The sequence below is a fragment of the Corylus avellana genome, chromosome ca9, assembly GCF_901000735.1.
Source record: "Corylus avellana chromosome ca9, CavTom2PMs-1.0".
Classification (NCBI taxonomy): domain Eukaryota; kingdom Viridiplantae; phylum Streptophyta; class Magnoliopsida; order Fagales; family Betulaceae; genus Corylus; species Corylus avellana.
This window is the reverse complement of record NC_081549.1, coordinates 8,229,130-8,245,811: the sequence shown is the minus strand read 5'-3', so window position 1 is coordinate 8,245,811 and position 16,682 is coordinate 8,229,130. Positions and strand designations below refer to the sequence as shown.

Below are 16,682 nucleotides of genomic sequence, written 5' to 3'. Positions count from 1 at the left end.
ATGAAATCAGCAGGTAAAATAAATGTACCTACCTTTACCAACACATCCTCCAGTATACCTCTTGGTCGTTTGATGCTTCTGTCTGCCAGTTGCAATGTGATAGAGGTTGGTTGAAGTTCCCCCAATCCTAGCTTTTCATAAACAGTGTAAGGCAGCAAATTCACCCCTGCTCCTAGATCCAGTAGCGTCTTTTCAAAAGAACGGTCTCCTATCCTGCAAGGAATGGTAAAACTACCTGGATCTGTTAGCTTTGGTGGTAATTTTCTTAACAAGACTGCACTTACCTCTTCTGTTAAGGCCACTGTCTCATACTCCTGAAACTTCCTTTTGTTAGTGCAACAATCCTTTAAAAATTTAGTATATGAAGGAATCTATTTAATTGCATCTAATAAAGGAATGTTCATTTCTACTTTCCTCAAGGTCTCAAAGATATCCCTGAGTTGCTCTTCTTTCTTTGGTTTGACTAGCCTTTGAGGAAAGGGGGTGCATTTACCTTTTCCATTTTATTTACCTTAGAAGTTGATGGTCCTTCTGGAGTTGCTTGAGGTGGCTCTTCAGTTCCAATGACTTTGCCATTCCTGAGAACTATGACTGCTTCCAGCTGCTGATGACCCCCTGGGTTGGGTATTATCTGGGCTGGAAATTCTCCCTGCTTTCCTTCACTCAGCTCCTTTGCCATTTGCCCCACTTGCACTTCCAATCTTTGAATGGCTTGATCAGTCTTTGTATTGAATTGTTTTTGATCAGCCGTGAATTGCTATTGTGAATTCATGAACTGCTGTTGGGAAGTCATGAACTGCTGTTGAGAAGCCACCAGGGTGTGTATCATATTCTCCAGTTGGTTCAGTTTTGACTTTTGAGTTGGCTGGCGTGCTTGTTGGGAACCTTTTTGTCCTTGATTGTTACTCCATGATAAATCAGGGTGGTTTTGCCATCCTGGCTTGTAGGTGTTGGAGTATGAATTATTCTTGTAGGGGTAGTTGCTTTGTCCCACATAGTGCGCTTGCTCCTGATCTGCAAATGAATATAAAGGGCAAGTTTCAGTAGTATGACCTACTTGAGGACATGTGGCACATACCTGGAATTGGGTGGCTGGCTGCTTGGGAGAGATGCTCTGAGTAGTCATGGCGTTTGCAAGCATAAGGAATGCATTCTGCATGGCAGCCATCTAATTTTGCATTCCGCTATTTTCTTCATTCCTACCTTTGCTCCTTACACCATGCCTCCTTTTGGATGGAAATTGTTGAGTGTGTTCACTCAACCTCTCAAAGATCCCTATGGCTTCCTCACTGCTCTTCTTCATCAGCATACCTCAACAAGCTGTATCAACCATCCCTTTGTTAGTATCATCTAAACCTTCATAGAAAATTTGTGTCTGCTCATCTTGAGGGATGTTGTGATGTGGGCACTTTAGAAGCAAGGAATTAAAGTGATCCCAGACCTCAAAGAACAAATCTTCATCTCGTTGTTGGAACATTTGAAGTTCCCTTTTAAGTCGTTTTGTCTTCTGGGCTAGGAAAAACCACTTCAGAAACTTGGTGGTTAATTCTTCCCAAGTATGGATGGAATCTGCAGGCAAGGAATTGTACCACAATTTAGCATTATCTTTCAAGGAAAAAGGAAAGAGGACTAACCTGAGTCTCTCTGGAGTTAGGCCTTGGACATGCTGCAACTTGCATAAATCAAAGAATTCCTTAAGATGCAAGTTGGGATCCTCAGTAGCTGTGCTTCTGAAGTGAGTCAATGCATTAAGGATTTGAGGAGAGATATAATAGCTGCCATCCACCTCCGGTTGATATGCTATGCATGAGGGTTGATGGAGGTTTGCTGGAACGTATGCCTGCTTCATTGGTCTCCTCACCCGTGGTGGATTTGCCTCTAATGGTCTCAGCCCAATTGGATTCTCTTGCAAATCTTCCATCTCAATTTCTTCTTCTTCTTCTTTGTCTCTAGGTCGTTGTCAAATTGTCTGCTCAATTTCAGGGTCGAGTGGAATAACGGTTGAGGCTTAAGATCCACAACCTTGCATCAACTGAATTATTTCTTCAGTTAGGCAGCTTCAGTACTACTGGCCTGGATACTCCCTAGAACTGCGCTGGATCGCAGGTTGGTGCGTCCGATCGCAGTGCGCTCAATAGCACCTGGCTGACGATTGATCGCAATCACAGAATGCCAATCCGCAACCTGCAACAGAAAACATAAAAGTTAGGGAAAACGAAAAATATTTTTGATTTTTGCTAACAACTAAATTAAAAATTGAAAATTAAAATAACACAACTAAAGAAAAATAATTTAAACAAAATTCGCTGCAATCCTCGACAACGGCGCCAAAAACTTGATGTGCAAAATATCTACCTAAATTAATAGGTAAATAATTGTACGTTTTACCTGTAAGTGCACAAGGTCAACATAGTAGTATATGGTGCAAGTACAAGATCATTCCCACGAGAATTGCTGAATTTATGTTTAAAAATAAATTCCTTAAGTAAAACAAAGATTAATTGCATAAGTGATGATAATAAAAGGTAGGGCTTTGATATCCACCACTAATTATATTTAGCTAATATAACAATATGTCAATGCTTTGATCATGTTATGCATATTTAATGTTTGCCAACCTAAGGGCATGACGTATACTCCTAAGGCTATAGATTTCCCTAAGCAACGAGTTAGGCATGGCGTATACTCTAACTCTTTTCTTTTCTAAGGGATTTAGCATGATGTATACTAAGTTGTTCCTTAGAAAAGCATGTACTCTATGGAAATCGACAAACACATGAGGCCTAGGACATGGCATATACTCCCAGTTCCCCATGTTGATTAACCCAAGAATCGCGGTGTGGATTCTTTTGTTACATACGTTAGACCCAGGACTCGGCCATCCAAATTGATTTAACTAACTTGTCCATACCACATGCATATGTTAATCAGGCACACACATATGAGGAATTCATGCAAGTAGGCATTAATCAAGTTAAATAGCACAACAAGATCATCACAAGAGCGCCAATATTAAAATATTAACTAAACATAACTAGGGCTTCAATCTAGCCCTACTAATTAAATTAGCTACATATAAAATTGATGTTAATCATCTTCATAAAAGAAAAGAAAAGAAAGGAAAAAAATAAACCCGAGACTTGAACTTGAAGAGCCCCTATTCTTCTCCTTACAAAGTATCTCTATTCTAGAGGCTTAAGGGTTTATTTATAGGTTTTATAAGTCCTTGACAAAGTAGTAAACCTAAGGATTTCGTAGGGTTTTGAGACCTATTACAATTGGGAGTTGGAAAACCCTAATATGGAAAGAGGGACATTCTGGCCGCCACTTGATGTGTCTCCTGCGCACGGGTACGATCGATCGCAGCCCGTGTGCGCTCGATCGCAGGTCTCCGATCGATCCTTCTTCTGTCATGCGCTCGATCGCTCCTAGCTTGATTTATGTTGTGTCCTCTCTGGTATTGCGCTCGATCACAGGTACCTTGTGATCGGTCGCAGTGTTAGGGAGCTCCAATTTTTCCCATCTTCTCTCTTTAAGCCCAAATCATCTAGATTTACTTCATTTTTTTCCAAAAGCCTGCAAAAGTATGAAAAACACAAAAAAGAATTAAAATGGCCTAATTAACTAAAACCAAAGGATTAAAACATGCAAGTTAAGGGCTGAAAATATGAATATTTTAGCACTTATCACCACCATCATCCTTATCGTCTACAGATCCGATGCTCCCATCTCCATCCGACCACTTGCCTATTGCCCTACGGAAAGGTACACGTTCTTGCACTACCCAACATCCTATTAGTCAGTTTGTTTCCACTAGTTCTTTATCTCCTTCCCTTTCTTGTTTTGTGTCCTGATAAGCGCCGAATGTTGTACATTCAAGCCCCTTAATTTGCATATGTTAATTCCTTAGCGTTGTTATTTGTTTGATTTTGTTTTGTTTTTGTGTTTTCAGGTTATAAATAAAGATGCAATTAATTCCATTCATTTTGGGCTTAAAAGCACACTTTGAGAAGACCTAGAAGATATGATTAAGCTTAACCAATCATGGTTAAGTTTAATCAAATAAAGGAAGAGATTAATTCGGAATTTCTCAAATTGGAGTCAAAATCGGATTGGATTCAATTTTGGATTCTGCATATGTCTCGGTATTTTGGCCATAACTTTCAGCTCAAATATCCGATTGAGGTGATTCAAGCGGCACTGGAAAGCTAACTCAAATTTCTACAAATCATTGTGAAATATCATTTTCCTAATTCGGAGCGCCACATTTCCAAAATTGCCCCGCAAAATAGGAACGCAATTCTGGGCGAATCCTATTCCGATTTGGACTTAGGTTTTCTTTATCATAATTGGACTTGGACTTAAATCTCCGAAATTTATAGGATTCCTAGTGCTTCTAGGACTCTCCTAAGCCCTATAAATAGGCCTCTAAGAATTGAGAAAGGACACACCGCTTCTAGAGCAAAATTCAGTAAAATAGTCTGTGGAGCTTAAGAGATCATGAGCAGCTAAACCCCTTCGTGGGGTGTTGATGTAACTCTATCCAAGCACAATGGTTTGATTGTATTTAATTTCTAGATTTTTAATTTATGCATGTTGATTGCATAACTATGAGGATTGCTACAATTGATTTATATTCTTCATATTAAATGCAATTGTTCTTCAATTTCAATATCAATATTTGTGAAATTCTTCTCTTGTCTTAGAAAGTATTTTACTTTTATTGAAATCAAATCATTCTTGTTTTCTGTGATTATGAGGATGATGGTTATACAATGGGTTTAATTGACATATGATCAATGGGATTTGATAGGCCATGCCTAGGGAAGACGGATTGTACTACACCCTAGTTTAGTGTAATTTAGGTAGACAGTCCGTGCCAACCGAAGATGGGTTACACTTATTCATTGATTGTATGTATCCTATTAAAGAATTTGATAATTTATACCTAGGGAAGACGGGTCGTACCGCATCTTAGTGGTTAGGTGGACGATCCGTGCCAACCGAAGATAGATTATGCTTATTCTTTAATAAGGTAGTTTCTTGTTTATTTATAACATGTATAGAATGAATTTCTGGGAATAATTATAATTAGCCATTGTTGTGCGGATAGAGGTGAAGTCAATACCCTACACTCTCTCTCTCTTATTTTAAATCTCTTTTATTTTCATGCACTTTAGTTTTAAAGAAAATCAAAACAAATCTCTTTTCAATTAAGTTAATTTTAATCTTTTAAATTTTGATAATAAAACCCCTGCAGTCCTTGAGGTTCGACACCCTCTCTATAGCCGTATCCTACAAAGATTCGTCCTATTGCGAGTGGTTATTTTTATAATTGATATTTTTGGTCACAAAAATACCACATCAATTTTTGGTTTCCGACGGCGCCAAAAATTGATGTGGTATTTTTGTGACCAAAAATGTCAATTATAAAAATAACCACTCGCAATAGGACGAATCTTTGTAGGATACGGCTATAGAGAGGGTGTCGAACCTCAAGGACTGCAGGGGTTTTATTATCAAAATTTAAAAGATTAAAATTAACTTAATGGAAAAGAGATTTGTTTTGATTTTCTTTAAAACTAAAGTGCATGAAAATAAAAGAGATTTAAAATAAGAGAGAGAGAGTGTAGGGTATTGACTTCACCTCTATCCGCACAACAATGGCTAATTATAATTATTCCCAGAAATTCATTCTATACATGTTATAAATAAACAAGAAACTACCTTATTAAAGAATAAGCATAATCTATCTTCGGTTGGCACGGATCGTCCACCTAACCACTAAGATGTGGTACGACCCGTCTTTCCTAGGTATAAATTATCAAATTCTTTAATAGGATACATACAATCAATGAATAAGTGTAACCCATCTTCGGTTGGCACGGACTGTCTACCTAAATTACACTAAAGTAGGGTGTAGTACAATCCGTCTTCCCTAGGCATGGCCTATCAAATCCTATTGATCATATGTCAATTAAACCCATTGTATAACCATCATCCTCATAATCACAAAAAACAAGAATGATTTGATTTCAATAAAAGTAAAATACTTTCTAAGACAAGAGAAGAATTTCACAAATATTGATATTGAAATTGAAGAACAATTGCATTTAATATGAAGAACATAAATCAATTGTAGCAATCCTCATAGTTATGCAATCAACATGCATAAATTAAAAATCTAAAAATTAAATACAATCAAACCATTGTGCTTGGATAGGGTTACATCAACACCCCACGAAGGGGTTTAGCTGCTCATGATCTCTTAAGCTCCACAGACTATTTTACTGAATTTTGCTCTAGAAGCGGTGTGTCCTTTCTCAATTCTTAGAGGCCTATTTATAGGGCTTAGGAGAGTCCTAGAAGCACTAGGAATCCTATAAATTTCGGAGATTTAAGTCCAAGTCCAATTATGATAAAGAAAACCTAAGTCCAAATCGGAATAGGATTCGCCCAGAATTGCGTTCCTATTTTGCGGGGCAATTTTGGCAATGTGGCGCTCCGAATTAGGAAAATTCTATTTCACAATGATTTGTAGAAATTTGAGTTAGCTTTCCAGTGCCACTTGAATCACCTCAATCGGATATTTGAGCTGAAAGTTATGGCCAAAATACCGAGACATATGCAGAATCCAAAATTGAATCCAATCCGATTTTGACTCCAATTTGAGAAATTCCGAATTAATCTCTTCCTTTATTTGATTAAACTTAACCATGATTGGTTAAGCTTAATCATATCTTATAGGTCTTCTCAAAGTGTGCTTTTAAGCCCAAAATGAATGGAATTAATTGCATCTTTATTTATAACCTGAAAACACAAAAACAAAACAAAATCAAACAAATAACAACGCTAAGGAATTAACATATGCAAATTAAGGGGCTTGAATGTGCAACATTCGGCGCTTATCATGTCCCATCTCTCCAGTATTTCCATTCCAAAGACAGTGCAGGTTGCATTATCTAACTCTGGTTGGAGGCAAGCTATGAAATTGGAAATGAAGGCCTTGCATCATAATGGCACGTGGGAGCGTGTTCCCTTACCACCTAATAAGAAGACTGTTGGTTGCAAATGGGTCGACACAGTTAAATTTCATCCTGATTGTTCTGTTGAACGGTTGAAAGCTTGACTGGTTGCTAAGGGTTATACGCAAACATATGGTATTGATTACGATGACACTTTTTCTCTAGTAGCTAAAATTCTTTTGTTCGTGTTCTTATTTCCTTGGCTACTAATCTTGATTGGCCGTTGTTTCAATTGGATGTCAAAAATGCCTTCTTACATGGAGACTTGTGTGAGGAAGTTTATATGGAGCAACCACCTGAGTTTATTGCTCAGGGGGAGTCTCAGGGCTTTGTTTGTAAATTAAGAAAGGCATTGTATGGTCTCAAGCAATCACCGCGGGCATGGTTTGGAAAGTTTTCTGAATCGGTATTGAAGTTTGGTCTTCAGAGATGTCGGATGGATCATTCAGTATTTCACTTACATTCTAGTGTAGGCTATATCCTTCTTGTGGTATATGTAGATGATATCGTTATTACTGGAGATGATTCTGGAGGCATTGCCCAATTAAAGCAATTTCTACAAGAACAATTTCATACAAAGGATTTGGGCAAACTTCGATATTTTCTAGGTATTGAAGTTGCTAGATCTCGAACAGGTATTAACTTATCTCAGAGAAAGTATGCACATGATTTATTAGAAGAAACAGGTATTTTGGGCTCTCGACCTGTTGATGTTCCAATGGATCCAAATAAGAAATTACTAAAGGATGAAGGTGAATTAGTTGAAGATCCTGGCAGGTACAGTCATCTAGTTGGGAAGTTGAACTATCTGACTATCACTAGGCCAAATATTTCATATGCAGTTAGCGTTGTCAGTCAGTTCGTAGAGGCTCCTCGGGTTACACATTGGGAAGTTGTTACTCGCATTATTCGGTATTTGAAGAGACAACCTGGTCTAGGGATATTGTATAGACCGAATGGACATCTTAGGGTTGAAGGTTTTACTGATGCAGATTGGGCAGGTTCTCCTTCAGATAGACGGTCTACTACAGGATATTGCACATTCTTCGGCAGTAATCTTGTAACTTGGAAGAGTAAAAAACAGACAGTGGTGGCACGATCTAGTGCTGAAGCAGAGTACAGGGCAATGGCTCATACAACTATAGAGTTGACATGGTTACAACACTTTCTTCAGGAGATTGGTTTCGTAGCTTTTACTCCTATCCCGTTATCTTGTGATAACCAGGCTGCTATACATATTGTATCTAGCCTAGTGTTTCATGAGAGGACTAAACATATTGAGGTCGACTATCATTATGTCTGAGACAAAATACTCAATGGAGATATATCTACAACATTCGTGAAGTCTGGAAACCAGTTAGCTTATTTGTTTACAAAATCATTATGTCGTAACCAGTTAGAGTTTATTTGTTCCAAGCTAGGTTTATATGATATATATACTCCAGCTTGAGGGGTAGTGTTAGAAGAATGTATTAGGGTTTGAGGGTATTTTAGTCATTTGTGTATTCTTTAAGCTTATATAATAATATGTTTGAGGTAGGCTACATATGATGTGACGAGCCTCCTCTTTTCTCAAAACCTACTTCATGCAAACCTCTCCACAATAAGAAACATAGTTAGAAAGGGGATGATATGTGTCGTAGGATCATGAATCATTTTGTAAAGCAATAGGTAACTCGGGCCAAAGGATGTATAAGAGCAGAATCTGCAGATGAGGAAGATACTGGTGGTGGCATGAACTGAACGGTCTATCTTTGACGTCGTGTATATACCTAAAGCTGAGGTCGAGGAACAGATGGAGAAGCGAAAACCGGAAGTGGAATAGGAATATTAGGAAATAGGACTGAGACTTAAAAAATGTGACATCAACAGACACAAAATACCATAGTAAGAGCAGACTATAACACTGATAACCCTTCTGAGTACGAGAATAACCTAAAAAGATACATTTGTATAAACAAGGTTCAAGCTTATCTATGTGAGAACTCATATTATGAACATAACAAACACATCCAAATGCTCATGGATATAAAGGGAAAGGACTTCTATCTGGAAACAAGATTTGATGTGGTGATTTTCCATCGAGAAGAGAAGTAGGAGTCTGATTAATTAAATAAGAAGCGGTTAAAACCGCATCACTCCAGAAGGACCACAAAAGTCATGAGTCTACTAAAGTATTGTTTGTTACCTTATGGACAAATAATGAAAGAGAAAGAATGTACTTACTTTGGCAGTGCTTAATAACTTTTTCACTCTAATTATATTGGATATCTGCTATACAATTATAATAATACTACTCTAAAGCGTTTGCAGTCAAAAAAAAAAAAAAAAAAAAGCATAATATAACAAGGCAACACCATTTCTATACATATACCATTTTACTATACTACTAATAGATAAAGAAGCTCAGGTAACACTTATGTTCTTTATGAGTTGCATATATATCACAAGGGAAACATAAAAGAATTGAGAAAATGAAAGAGAATCATTCATTATCATTCATGAGACACCCTCCAGTCTCCACTGTCCAGTTAGCATTCATTAATCAGAAGCTCAAAAACCATTGTAGAAACTTTAAGGTCCCAATGGCATCAGTTCTTTGCATCTTTCATAATTATTGATGTGGTATTTTCGAGATCAAAAATATTAATTATAAAAATAACCACTCGCAATAGGACCAATCCCGTAGAATAGGGCTATAGAGAGGGTGTCGAACCTCAAGGACTGCAGGGGTTTAATTATCAAAATTTGAAAGATTAAAGTTAACTTAATTCAAAAGAGAATGTTTTGCTGTGTAATTTCAAAGTGCATGAAAATAAAGAGAGTAAATATATGAGTGAGAGAGAGAGAGAGAGAGAGAAAGAGTAGGGTATTGATTTCACCACGATCCGCACATCAATGATTAACCATATTTAATTCTAGCAATTCATTCTATGCATGTTATAATTTAAACAATAAAACATATAAAAATAATTTCATACAATCAACGGAATAACATAACCCATCTTCGGTTGGCACGGATCATCTACCTAAATTACACTAAACTAGGGTGTAGTACGATCCGTCTTTCCTAAGTATGGTCTATCTAACCCTATTGATTGCATGCCAAGTAAGAACCATTGTATAACCATCATTCTTATAATCAGAGAAAATAAGAATGATTTGAGTTCAATAATAGTAAAATAATTTCTAAGACAAGATAAGAATTTTACTAATATTGAATTGGAATTAAAGAACAATTGCATTTAATATGAAGAACAGAAATCAATTGTAGCAATCCTCAGAGTTATACAATCAACATGCATAAATTGAAAAACTAAAAATTAAATACAATCAAACCAGTGTGCTTGGAAAGGGTTACATCAATACACCACAATTGGGTTTAGTCGCTCAAGATCTTCTAAGCTTCATAGACAATTTACTGAAATTTAAACTGTAGAAGGCGGTGTGTCTGTTTACAATGTTTAGAGTCCTATTTATAGGGATTAGGAAAACCCTAAAAACCCTAGAAACCCTCAAAAAATCGAAGGTCAGTCTCCCAGTCCAATTGAAAAACTGAAAACCAAATCCACGCTAGAAAAGGATTGCTGCCGTGCAATACACGCCCGAGTGCGCTCGATCCTTGGCCGCATATGCTCGAGCGCACTCAGGAGTAGCTGCGCTCGATCCTAGATCTAAAATGTCCAGCTTTTTGCCCTTTTAAACCCAATTTTCAATGGCTTGTCAAATAAGACCTGAAACACAAAAACAAAACAAAATCAAACAAATAACAATGCTAAAGAATTAACATATGTAAATTAAGAGGCTTGAATGTGCAACATTCGGCGCTTATCAATTATATTTTCTATGTTTTAGTCCAATCGAGGTTGTATTGTGGTTTACTCTAGTGCTTTAGAATGGAAGCAGAAGGATCTTCAAGGACAACTACATATTATTAGAGTCTATTTTTTAGATAACTATTTTTCCCTCTTGCATTCAAACGTGCAAAAAAAAAAAAAAAAAACCCAAAAACAAAAACAAAAGTTCAAGGCATATGTCCTCCCATGTCCCTAGGGAATTTGGGTCATATTCCTCAACAAATCCAATGCTCATCCATAAATCTTCCCATTTCAGTTCACATGGCTAAATTATGAAAGTGTCCTAAAAAAGGAGGGCCTCAACTTTATTTCTCCAGATCATTAAACTGAACTTTTGTCCATGCTTTTCAGGTAAAGAGAAATGCAATTTATTACCACTTTAGCTGATCCCTAACTCTGGGAAAATTCTTGATTTTCTTGGGTGCATCACTGAAAAATTTTGAAGGCTCACTTTCTATCAGAGAGAGAATTATAGCTAATCATATTTTGATCGAAGTCTGCTCATCTTGTTGTAATACGTCCTTCCTTCTGCTGTTGTCTGGTTTTTTGGGGTTTTCTAGGTATTCCTTGCTCTTACTTGTGAGCTTTCCACTTTCAATTCAAAGGAAATCTTAGTACCCTTACCTCCCTTCCTTCATCTCAATAATAGTACAAAGATAGCAATTTGTGTAAAAGAAATTCACATTCCATTTTTGATTTCCACATTTTATATCCAGCTGCATACAGTTGGTCAACAACTGCTGCAAGTTCAAATTTCCAATGAGCCGTTTACTGCCAAAAGTGCATCAATGTAGCCGATGGTGGAGGACTAACATCCATATTTATCATTTATGTAAACTTTTTTTGATAAGTAAATAAATTTCATTAAAAACCAATTGGAGCACCCAAGTACACAGAACGTATACAAGAGAAACACCTAAACAAAAAAGAAAAGAAAATCATTTATATAAACTCAAATTATAACATGTCAAAATCAAAGTTCTATAAAAACGTAAGACTAATTCAAAACAACTGAGAAGATTACCAATATAAACTCTGAAAAGTTCTTAAAACAAACTTGAAAGACTAATTCAGTCTAAAAGAAGAGTCATCATATTCCCATGCTTATTCCAAAACTTTGATGCACATAACCTTATATTAGGACGTGAAAGATGCAATCAAATCTAAATTTAGAGTCAACTATTATAGAGATAGAATTTTTTTTCTTTTTTTAAGAATTAAAAAAAAAAAAAGGAATATCGACTCTCAGAAACAGGTTTAAGTTCTGTCCTGTTTGACAGCTTAATAGTCACTCAGATTTAATGAGTCAGAAAACAATCTTCCCATCTTCCAACAGACCAGCAACGAGAAAAGGGTACTGAATATCAAAGAGATTTCTTAAGCCATTGATCAAAGAAAACAAGTTTGAAAAATATCCTTTTCTATAAGAGGAAAAACTTCTTACTGTTTCAGGATCCCATATTCTAACAACATTCTTGTTAGTGGCGATTAACTTTGGTTGTTCAGAATTCAGAGTACGATGCCACTTGATGTCCAATATCGGGCTGTCATTCCTATAGAACAATGACAAGGTTTTCAGCAAGAAATTAGTTTTAGCAAAGAAATATCAAACGCATTGGAATACAAACACAATAACCATGCTAAGCAAGTAGACTCACAAGAGATTCTTAACTCGCATAGGATAAGATGAACGCAAATCATAGATCAGCACCTGCATACTCAATGTGAAGATTAAAATCAGAACTTCAAAATGGGGATGATATCACACCAATGAAGAGTCAATTTAATATCAAAGTATAAAAACCACTTAGTAAACAACTATTTGAAAATTAATAGAAGCGCAAACTTGGTAGCAACATCAAAGAGAACTGTTTTCAACTTGTAAGATTGGACATTACCCTGAGATATTGCAAGAAGGGACTTTCAGGAAACGAAGGAGAAGAAAAACTGATGACACTGCCTCTCATCATAATCATCCTAGCCTTACCAAGTTGGGCCAAGTCTCACAGTCCCCATTCCATTGTCTCATCCTAAATTAAGTCACATGTTTCAAAATATTTCTTGGCCTGAATTAAATAATAATAATGCCCAAGGAAATCCTCAGTAATGTCCCTATACAACCTTTGTTTAGTAGTTCTTTAGACTATCTTCTTCATCTATTTTTCATTGCTCCATCTTCCAAAGGACAACACTTTTGTTTTACATTAGCAACATATGTAAGTCAGTTGACATGTCGCATTACTATACTTCTCAACCTCTCTAGTAAGAGGTTTACCTTAAGTCACTAATACCTAGTGGTCAAATTTTCATAGACTTGTGGTGCAACAGGAAAATTAGAGTGTAAATATGATTTCCATACACAAAGACAGTGTGTTGCCCCCTCTAGTGACATTAAGGAATGTTTCCACCAAAAACATTCGCTAGTGATTAGTCTATGACTCCTCTTGTAATTGCTGTCAAGAATCCCCCTTGGGCGAGGGGTCTTCTTCATCGGGGGTTTCTCAACCCAACTTCCTCTGCTGCGGATCGTTGCTGTTTGGTTGAGCTGGGTTTAAGTTGTTCCCAGATATTGCCGGCTGATCAGTCTCCTCTGGCAGATTGCGTAGTGATGGATAATAGGGAGGATGGTCTGGCTTCATCGTCAGCTAGTTGTGAGGGATGATGGGAAGCATGGGGATTTTCCTTCCCCTCTAGGTATTTTTCCTCCCGGCACTCCCTTGGATTGGGCTCTTTATTGTGTTAACGATATTTGTCCGGTAGTGGGGCTTTTGTGTGAGGGGAATGAGGATAAGACTGTGGCTCTCCTGGCAGCCAATCTAGCTGAAATCACTGCAGGTTTCTATTTTTCTCCAACCAATCTAGCTGGATTTCCAACATTAGTAGTCTTAGGAGCCACATCCTTCAGAACCACTGACCCTGCACCTATTTTAGCCCCTTCACCAATTCTTATATTACCCAAAACCTTGGCTCTTTCACCTATAAAACCCTCATCACAACAGCAGACACCAACAGCATTACCAAACAGAAATCACCTGAGTCCAAACAGTATGCACACAATAGCAGACACCAAACAAAATCAACGGACACCAAACAAAATCAATAGACACCAAACAGTTCAAAAACTTACAAATTTGCAAAACTACAAACAACAGTTCAACGGATCTAAAATCTTTTGTCTCAAGAAAATCACCCGAGTCCGGGCTCTAGTGAGTGGCGCTGTGGTTGAAGGTCTTCGCCGTCGCTGGGTCACGGAGGAAAAAGAAGGCGTTAGGGGGATCCACACGCACGGTTGGTCAGTGACGTTGGAGAAGAAGGCAGTGAAGAAGAAAGGAACGAGTGAGAGCTCAAGGACAAATGCACTAAAGAAACTGAAGCGCCAATGTGAAATATGCAGGTCACGGTATTGCAGGGGCATTTTGGTAAAAGGGGGGAGAAAGGCTTCAAACCCCTAGCGCTGCTTTTCACGTTTTTTTGCCGAACAATGGGATGGCTTCTGATGTACGATCTGCAGGATGTCATTCGTGTGAACAATGCCAATGCCATCTCCGTTGCCTAAAATCGCTCGTCAAACGGAGCCTAGAGCACCCAAGAACACCAACCCATCTCAAAAAGGCATTATCTTGCAACCACTATACATGTGAGAGCTAATAGTTTTTTTTTTTTTTTTCATCATACATGATAAAACGAGAAGAATAACAAGGAGGAGCACATGAAAACAGAATTGCAAAAACCCAAAAATTTGTGCGCATGTTTATTGTGTGCCTTATATCCATCACAAGATGTAATGAGTCCCTGAACATATTTAGAATTCGTGGCATGGTTTTGCCTAATTTTCTCTAGAGCGAGTTAGTGCAGTTACTACGGGAGAGTACTCAAGGCTTATATTGTTTAGAACTTACAGAAGGTGTTCTTCCACTGGTCTGTACTTCTATGGGCGGCGTCGCACGATTTGGAAGTAAATATTGGTGTTCCTCGGCGGCGGCGGCGGCAGCGACGTCATATGTTGGTTGTGGCTCAAGAGTGGCAGAGCTAGAAGTTGAAATATGGCGGAACGATATGGGAGGGTGAGGTGGTTGTGGCTTGATAGAGAGAGAGCTTGCTCTGGCGGGGTTTTTTTGGGTCCAAAAATGAGTTTTCCTTCCCTCTTGAGTTGCAATAGGAGCACAGGCAGGTGGTGACTACCACGGGTTTTTAGAGCTATGTTTGGTTATTTTAGGCTTTAGCTTGGGCTTTAGCTTGGTCTTTTTATGTATGGTTGTGGCTCTTATATATTTGAGATTCTTTGGTTGGATTTTCAATGGGTTCTAGGGTCTGCTTATGGGTTTTTGGTGGGTTGCGTGAGTTTTCCTTTTGTATACTTATGTATACTTAGAGTTTAGTCTAAAATTAGAAAATAAAAAAATAATATAAAAAATTAAATTAAATAAATAAATAAAAGGGCAAAAATTCATCACCTCAAGTCCACAAACTAGAATTTCCCTCTAGATCAAGAACCTCAACTCAAACGTCTCTATGGCCCAAATTTCACCAGGAAATTCTCCATCAAAACCATTAAAGGGAAGCACGAAAATCCTAAGCTGACTAAGTTCAACAATCACAAGCTACAATTTCCCAAACAACTTTCCTCTACTATTCAAATAGTTCCTTCTAATCCCAAGCCCATAAAGTGGAAATTTTTCGAAATCCGAACACAAATTACCTTCGCAGCCACTCTCGGTCACGTTTAACGAAACGACACAGGAATTTGAGTTCCAGGAGACGCCGAATCACAAGCAATGATCGGAACTTCCAGTGTCCCAGCTCGAGAGCAAGCCTAAGGGGTCTAAGACCGATGTCTTCCACTGGAGGAGCACCGATTTGTCCAAATCAGCAAAAACGACTCCACCCCAAGGCCGAGGCCAAACGAATTTGCCTGGTGCCTCATCAGTTTGTGGGTTTGAGGAATTTGCGCCTTTTTTCTTTCCTAATTTTCTAATATTTTTAATTTTAAAATTTTTATTTTGTATTTTTAATTAATATATGAACACATGTCGATTTTTTAATAGTGCTGGGGTGGCTTTCTGTCAAATTTTGGACGGAATTTAGACAAACGTACCATCTCCATTTTAATATAAAGCCGAGGTACCTCCTGTGATAAAAAACTAAACCCTATGGGGAAAAAAATAAAGTTGTTAAACCACTTGAGGCAAATAAGTATTTAACCCTTAATTTTTTAAAAAAAAAAATTTAAAAATCATTTAAAAAAAAAAATACTTTTAAATTAATGGAATTTTGAAAAAAAAAAATAATTAATTTTGTTTTAGAAAAGGAAAATTTTTATTTTCTTAAACGAAAATTGTTAATTTTTTTAAAACGGAAATTTTTATTTAAAAAAGTTATAAAAAAATTTAAAAAAACAAAAAAACAAAACAAAACAAAACAAAACAAAACAAACAAACAAACAAACAAAAATTCTCAATTTTTATAACAAAAAAAAAAATCAAAATTTTTTAATTTTTTTTCTTATAGACAGTTTTTTTAAAAAAAAAAAATTTTAATTTGCCTTATTTTAGTTTTTTTTTTTTTTTTTTGGTTTTAGGTTTTTGTTCTATAAGTTTTAGTATTTTTTGTTTTTATTTTACTAAAAGTAGTTTCGTCGTTGGGATGAACATTGATAGTTTTTGGTAGTTTGGAGGGAACATTGTTACAATTGAAAGTTTGGAAGACATTATCAATTGGGTGGTAGTTTGAGGGGTATGTGGACTTTTTTTTTTTTTGGTGAAATCTACTCATTATTATTATTATTATTATTTTGAAAGGA

The 16,682-nt window shown here is 36.9% G+C and overlaps 1 pseudogene; it reads right to left on the bottom strand.

Annotated features, from left to right (window-relative positions):
* The window catches only part of LOC132162253 (uncharacterized), a 36,426-nt pseudogene extending 20,440 nt beyond the window's left edge, over window positions 1–15,986 (bottom strand).
* Window positions 15,987–16,682: the final 696 nt, after the last annotated feature.